The sequence below is a fragment of the Arvicanthis niloticus genome, chromosome 5, assembly GCF_011762505.2.
Source record: "Arvicanthis niloticus isolate mArvNil1 chromosome 5, mArvNil1.pat.X, whole genome shotgun sequence".
Lineage (NCBI taxonomy): Eukaryota > Metazoa > Chordata > Mammalia > Rodentia > Muridae > Arvicanthis > Arvicanthis niloticus.
Window position 1 is genome coordinate 31674813 of NC_047662.1, and position 8207 is coordinate 31683019.

Consider the following 8207-nt stretch of genomic DNA (forward strand, 5'->3'; position numbering starts at 1 on the left):
GTTAGAATTACACTGTGTCTTTAAGCTTTTTCCTAATTATAATGACTACCACTGTAAATTTTAGAACTAACACAAATCTAATGGTATTTGGCATGACACTCGAGATGGTTCCTTACTCTTAAAGTCTGAACCTCCTTCCAATAATTTGAATAGGATGAAGAGAATCAATCCATTGTTCCAAATGTTTATCTAAATCCTCTTGTATATTCAACACATTAGTATCATTTTTTTTTTTGCTAAATGATTAAAAGTAGCTGTCTTAACTTCCTGTGTCCAAGCAATTGCAGAAGCAGTGGTGCTAGAAATTAATGTAATTAAAGCTGTTATATCAGCAATAATAAAGCTCACTATCTTCTTGTTTCTGCTTAAAGCCTGACTCACTTCTTCCAGTACTTGCAAGATTTGTTTTCAGAAGACCAAGGTTCTGTAATACTCAGGGCAATAAAACAAAAGGTGGTTGATAGAGTTCCTTTACTGACATGCCAGATTTCAACTCACTAACACAATTAGAAAGTGTACAATCAATGCAAGTTGCATTAAATATTGTAGAAGAAACAAACGTAATTTTAACTTGACAATTAAAAGAGCCTTAACATATGTACTAACACTTGTTTGAAAACCAGATCTTGTCCAAACTTTATCTCTTGCTAACATAGCATCTAACAGCTATGTTAACTTCTGCATATAAGTTAGTTATGCAGCTAACTTCTAAACATGTCTCTGAAAATGTTCAGAACCAGCATTCCAAATGAAGACTGTTATTTCCAATATTGGATTGATTACTAGACCAGTCCATGATTGAGTCAGAATAAATGGTCACATTTAATAACAATACAAGAGTCATTATAACTTCTGTTTTTGATTCTCTGTCCCACAAGGTCTAAAAACTTGAGGCAAGCAGCTTGTCCTATTGGGGGAATAGGTAAGCAAAGGATGGTCAGGAACGTATATCCAATACAGCCTCCTAGTCACCATTGTCAGGGCACTCAGCAAGCTCACAGGTCAGCATCATTTTTTGTCCCAGCATCAGCATGTCTCACCTGTCATTCTGGCAGTCTTCAGTATCGTGCTCCTTCAGCGTCCTGCAGAAAAAACACAAACATGTTCTCTTCCCCATATTAAATACCTGATCAGAATCATGCAATTTACCAGTAAGTGGATCCTTCCCTTTCACTTATGCATAAGTATGCCTAGTGGTAGAGTGCCATAGACACTCAGCAGAAAGTTCCTTGACATCCAAATTTTAAAAAATTAAAATAAAAAGAGCATGATTTAAATAAATTTGTGGTTTACAGTGATATACCTACCTTTTTTATTTTATGAAGATATTGTTTTAAAGTTCCATGGGCTCCTTCCACAGTCTATTGTCCTTGGCAATTATACGAAATACCAGTAATATGGGTAATATTAAATTCTTGCCAAAAAGTCTCAAATGCTTGATTGCAATACCTAGTACCATTATCTGTTTTTTTTTATTGGATACTTCATTTATCTAAATCTTAGATGTTATCCCCTTTCTCCATTTCCCACCCGAAACTCCTTATCTCATCCTTCCTCTTCCTGTTTATATAAGGGTGTGCCCCACTCATCCACCCACTTCTACCTATCCTCCCATGAATTTCCCCTCACTAGGGCATCCAGCCTTCATGGGACCAAGGACCTTCTTGCCCATTGGTGGCCTACAAGACCAATGTGTGTTCCTAGGCTAGCCGTTTAGACCCTGGGAGCTCTGGTTGGTTGGTATTGTTGCTCTCCCCATGGGGCTGCAAACCCCTTCAACTCCTTCAGTATTCTCTCTAACTCCTCCAATGGGGACCCCATGATCAGTTCAATAGTTAGGGGTGAGCATCCAGCTCTGTATATGTAAGGCTCTGGCAGAGCCTCTCAGGAGACAGGTATATCAGGCTCCTGACAGCATGCACTTCATGAACATTTCATGTTCAGCATGCACAACAGTGTTTGTACCTGGGATGGATCCCCAGGTAGGGCACTCTCTGGATGATCCTTCCTTCAGTCTCTGCTCCATGCATTATCTCCATATTTGCTCCTGTGAGTATATTATTACTCTTTTTAAGGACGGAAGTGCCCACACTTTGGTCTTTATTCTTGGGCTTCATGTAGTCTGTGAGTTATATCTTAGGTATTGTGAGCTTTTGGGCTAATATCCACTTATCAGTGATACTACATGTGTTCTTTTGTGATTGGATTACCTCACTCAGGATTTTTTTCCAGTTCCTATTTGCCTGAGAATTTCATGAATTCATTATTTTTAATAGCTGAATAATACTCCATTGTGTAAATGGACCACATTTTCTGTATCCATTCCTCTGTTGAAGGACATCTGGGTTCTTTCCAGCACCTGGTTATTATAAATAAGGCTGCTAAAACATAGTGGAGCATGTGTCCTTGTTATATGTTGGAGCATCTTTGGGTATATGCCCAGGAGTGGTAATACTTGATCCTCAGGTAATGCTATGTCCAATTTTCTGAGGAACCACCAGACTGATTTCTAGAGTGGTTATACCAGCTATGAAGGAGTGTTCCTCTTTCTCCACATTCTTGCCAGCATCTGCTTTCATCTGAGTTTTTGATGTTAGCCATTCTGACTGGTGTGAGGTGGAATTTCAGGGTTGTTTTGATTTGCATTTCCTTGATGACTAAAGATGTTTAACATTTCTTTAAGTGCTTCTTGGACATTCTATATTCCTCAGTTGGAAATTCTTTGTTGAGCTCTGGACCCCATTTTTTTAATAGTGTTATTTGATTGTCTTGAGTCTAATTTCTTGAGTTCTTTGAATGTTTTGGATATTAACACACTAAAAGATTAGGATTGGTAAAGGTCTTTTCCCAATCTGTTGGTTGTAGTTTTGTCCTGCTGACAGTCTTTTTTGCTAACAGAAGCTTCACAGTTTTATGAGGTTTCATTTGTCAATTCTTGATCTTAGAGCATAAGCCATTGGTGTCCTGTTCAGGAACTTTTCCCCTGTGCCCATGTGTTTGAGGCTCTTCCCCACTTTCTCTCTCTCTCTTTTTTTTGTGGTATTCTTTTTTAAAATGTTAATCAAAGGCTTTATAAGTTTGGTAATGCTCAATAACAAGATGTCCATACAATCAGAAGTGTAACCCAATACCCAACCTAGATATACCAACTATCTTTGTATCTTTGACTGGCAGAGACATGCGAACATCTGCCTTCATGTTTCTCTCTCTCTCTCTCTCTCTCTCTCTCTCTCTCTCTCTCTCTCTCTCGTCTCTTAGCTCCTCTTCTACTCCTCCTCTCCTTCCTCCTCCTCTTCCTCTCCTTACTTTTCCCACCTTAGCTCCTCCTACATATCACTCTTCCTGTTAAAATAAAACTTTTCTCTCAAAATACAATTAGAGCAAAACTATACCAATTTGTATCAGTAAGGTATAAGATAAACCTAATACCCAGTCCATCATTTTGTTGACTAACCAGAAACTCTGTCATAGTTCTGAACCTGGCTTTTTTCTTGGCTTTAGAATGACTATCAGCTGAAGACCATCCTCTCACATCTTTTCTCTCAAAGTAAATAGTCAGGATTGGATCATCTGACAGACCTAGTGATGTAGAATTATTAAGGGCTGATTACTCTGTATTGGCAGATATAATCAGTTGACTACTCTGCAAGTGTGTCATTTTCTGGACAGTAATTTGTTTATAGATGAAAAGAGGCAATTCTTGCCTAGTGGCTATCTCACCACAACTGGAGTAATTCCAAAGGTGCTCAGTTTCTTCTTAGAATCCAAGACAAGAAGCTGTCAGGAGCAGACAGGTCTCTAATCAAAATGAACATTAATACAGAAATGTTTGTCATGTCAATTCTGTGGACTTCTGACGTCTTGAAAACCAACTATTTATGTAAGGCAATCTGGACTGTTGTCTGTTAACTCCTCTCGGCTATTTCTAAATAAAATATAGAAAACACCCTAACAATAAACTCAGAGCCATGAATTTGCTATAGGTCCTTAACTCACAGGCTAACCATCTGAAATCAGTAAAAAAAAATTAAAGAAGGACTGGGTCTAAGCCTTGTATTTCTAAATGTGTTATATAGGCACAATGCCTATGAGAGTAACAATATTCATCTCACTTTTATATCAATAAGAAACTTGTACCGATGAAAATCTTAAATTTGAAATCAAAGTAAATTTTGTACCATTTAAGAAATTATAACTTCATCTTAATAACAATCATACAGATTTATAACAATAGGTTATGGCTATGCAATAAATCCTAACTTTTCCTCCCTGTTCCAATAAAACCTCTACATTCCCCTAGAAAGACAGACCAATATTAACCACCTCAGTCCCCAAGTCCTCTGGGTTTTGTGAGATTGGGTACAGAGCTACCTCCTGGGATCTGCTCAGTGCTTGGGGCCCAGAAGCCACTTTCTCTTTTATTAGTTTCAGTGTATTAGTTTTATGTGGAGGTCCTTGATCCACTTGGACTTGAGTTTTGTACAAGGAGATAAGAATGGATCCATTTGCATTTTCTACATTCTGACCTCCAGTTGAACTAACACCATTTGTTGAAAATGCTGTCCTTTTTTTCACTATATGGTTTTAGCTCCTTTGCTAAATCAAAGTGACCAAAGCTATGTGGGTTCATTTCTGGGTCTTCAATTCTATTCCACTGACCTTCTTGCCTGTCTCTGTACCAATAGAATGCACTATTTATCACTATTGCTCTGTAGTACAGCTTGAGGTCAGGGATGGTGATTCCTCCAGAAGATCTTTTATTGTTGAGAATATTTTTTGCTATCCTAGGTTTTTTGTTTTTCCAAATGAATTTGAGAATTGCTCTTTTTAACTCTTTGAAGAATTGATTTGGAATTTTGATGGGGATTGCATTGAATCTGTAGATTGCTTTTGGCAAGATGGCCATTTTTACTGTATTAAACCTGCCAATCCATGAGCATGGGAGATCTTTCCATCTTCTGCGATCTTCAATTTCTTCAGGGACTTGAAGTTCTTGTCATACATATCTTTCACTTGTTTGGTTAGATTCACACCAAGGAATTTTATATTATTTGTGACTATTGTCACTTTAATTTCTTTCTCAACCTGATTATCCTTTAAGTAGAGGAAAGCTACTGATTTGTTTGAGTTGATTTTATATCCAGCCACTTTGCTGAAGTTGTTTATCAGGTTTAGAAGTTCTCTGGTGGAAGTTTTGGGCTTACTTAAGTATACTATCATATCATAGGCCAATAATGAAATTTTGACTTCTTCCTTTCCTATTTGTATCCCTTTGATTTCCTTTTGTTGTCTAATTGCTCTGGCTAGGTCTTCGACTACTATATTGAATATGTAGGGAGAGAGTTGGCAGCTTTGTGTAGTCCCTGATTTTAGTGGGATTGCTTCAAGTTTCTCTCTATTTAGTTTGATGTTGGCTACCGGTTTGCTGAATATTGCTTTTACTATGTTTAGGCATTGTCCTTGAATTTCTCATCTTTCCAAGACTTTTACCATGAAGGGATATTGAATTTTGTCAAATGCTTTCTCAGCATCTAGTGAGATGTTCATGTGATTTTTTTCCTTGAGTTTGTTTATATAGTGAATTATATTGATGGAATTACATACATTGAACCATCTCTGAATTCCTGGGATAAAACCTACTTGATCATGATGGATGATTGTTTTGATGTATTCTTGATTTGGTTTGGGACAATTTTATTGAGTATCTTTGCATTGATATTCATAAGGGAGATTGGTCTGAGGTTCCATTTCTTTGTTGGGTCTTTGTGTGGTTTAGGTATGTGTGTAATTGTGGCTTCATAGAATGAACTGCGTAGTGTTTCTTCTGTTTCTATTTTGTGGAATAATTTACAGAGAAGTGGTATTAGGTCTTCTAGGAAGACCTGGAAGGCCTGTTATAATTCTGCACTAATACCATCTTGTCCTGGGCTTTTTTTTTTTGGTGGCAAGACTTTTAATGACTGCTGCTATTTCTTTAGGGGTTATAGGACAATTTAGATGGTTTATCTGATCCTGATTTAACTTTGGTAACTGTATATGTCTAGGAAATTGTCCAGTTCTTCCAGATTTTCCAGTTTTGTTGAATATAGGCTTTTGTATTAGGATCTGATTTCTTTAATTTCCTTGGTTTCTATTGTTATGTCTATCTTTTCAGCTCTGATTTTATTAATTTGAATACTGTCACTGTGCCCTCTGATTAGTCTGGCCAATGGTTTATCTATATTGTTGATTTTCTCAAAGAACCAGATCCTGGTTTTGTTGATTCGTTGTAAAGTTCTTTTTGTTTCTACTTGGTTGATTTCAGCCCTGAGTTTAATTATTTCTTTCCATCTACTCCTCTTGGGTACATTTTCTTCTTTTTGTTCTAGAGCTTTCAGGTGTGCTGACAAGCTGCTAGTGTATGCTCTCTCCAGTTTCTTTTTGTAGGTACTTAAAGCTATGAGTTTCCTCTTAGCACTACTTTCATTGTGTCCCACAAGTTTTGGTATGATGTGTCTTCATTTTCATTAAATTCTAAAAAGTCTTTAATTTCCTTCTTATTTCTTCCTTGACCAATTCATCCTTGAGTAGAGTGTTGTTCAGTTTCCACGTGTATGTGTGCTTTCTGTTAATTTTTTATTGTTATTCAATAACAGCTTTAGTCCGTGGTAATCTGATATGATGCATTGGATTATTTCTTTTTTTTTGTATCTATTGAGGCCTGTTTTGTGACCAAGTGTATGTCAGTTTTGGAGAAGGTACCATGAGATGCTGAGAAGAAGGTATATTCTTTTATTTTTGGATGAAATGTTCTATAGATATCTGCTAATTCTATTCGGTTCATAACTTCTTTGTTTCACTGTGACTCTGTTTAGTTTCTCTTTTCATGTTCTGTCCATTGTTGAGAGAGGGGTGTTGAAGTCTCCCACTCTTATTGTGTGAGGTGTAATGTATGCTTTCAGCTTTAGTAAGGTTTCTTTTATGAAAGTGGGAACCCTTGCATTTTGAGTATAGATGTTCAGAATTTAGAGTTCATCTTGGTTGTTTTTTCCTTTGATGAGTATGAAGTGTCCATCCTTATTTTTCTTGATAAGTTTTGGTTGAAAGTCGATTTCATTCAATATTAGATTGACTAGTATAGCTTGTTTCTTGGGATCATTTGCTTGGAAGATTGTTTTCCAGCTTTTTATTCTGAGATAGTGTCTGTCTTTTTCACTGTGGTGCATTTCCTGTATTCAGCAAAATGTTGGGTCCTGTTTATGTATCCAGTCCATTAGTCTATGTCTTTTTATTGGGAGAATTGAGTCTATTGATGTTAAGATATATTAAAGAGAAATGATTGTTGTTTCCTGTTAGTTTTGTTGTTAGAGTTGGAATTATGTTTGTGTGGTTATCTTATTTTAGGTGTCTTGGAAGAAGATTACTTTCTTGAATTTTCAAAGGTGTAGTTTCCCTCCTTGTGTTGGAGGTTTCCCTCTATTATCCTTTGTAGTGCTGGATTTGTGGAAATATATTGTGTAAATTTGGTTTTGTCCTGGAACATCTTGGTTTCTTCATCTATGGTAATTGAGAGTTTTGCTGGCATTTGTGTTCTTTTAGGGTCTGTATGACATCCATTCAGGATCTTCTCGCTTTTACAGTCTCTGGTGAGAAGTCTGGTGTTAATTCTGATAGCTCTGCCTTCATAAGTTACTTGACCTTTTCCCCTTACTGCTTTTAATATTCTCCTTGTTTTGTGCATTTGGTGTTTTGATTATTATGTGACAGGAGGAATTTCTTTTCTGATCTAGTCTATTTGGAATTCTGTAGGCTTCTTGTATGTTCATGGCCATCTCTTTCTTTAGGTTAGGTAAGTTTTATTCTACAATTTATTTTGAAGATATTTACTTGCCCTTTAAGTTTGGAATCTTTGCTCTCTTCTATACCTATTATCCTTAGGTTTGGTTTTTTTGTTGTTTACTGGATTTCCTGGATGTTTTGGGCTAGGAATTCATTTGCATTTTTATTTTCTTTTGACAGTTGTGCCAATGTTTCTTATGGTATCTTCTGCACCCAAGATTCTCTTTTCTATCTCTTGTATTCTGTTGCTGATTCTTGCATCCATGACTCCTGATCTCTTTCCTAGGTTTCTATCTCCAGGGTAGTCTCTCTTTCTGATTTCTTTATTGTTTCTACTTCTATTTTTATGTCCTGAATGGTTTTGTTCAACTCCTTCTCCTGTTTGGTTG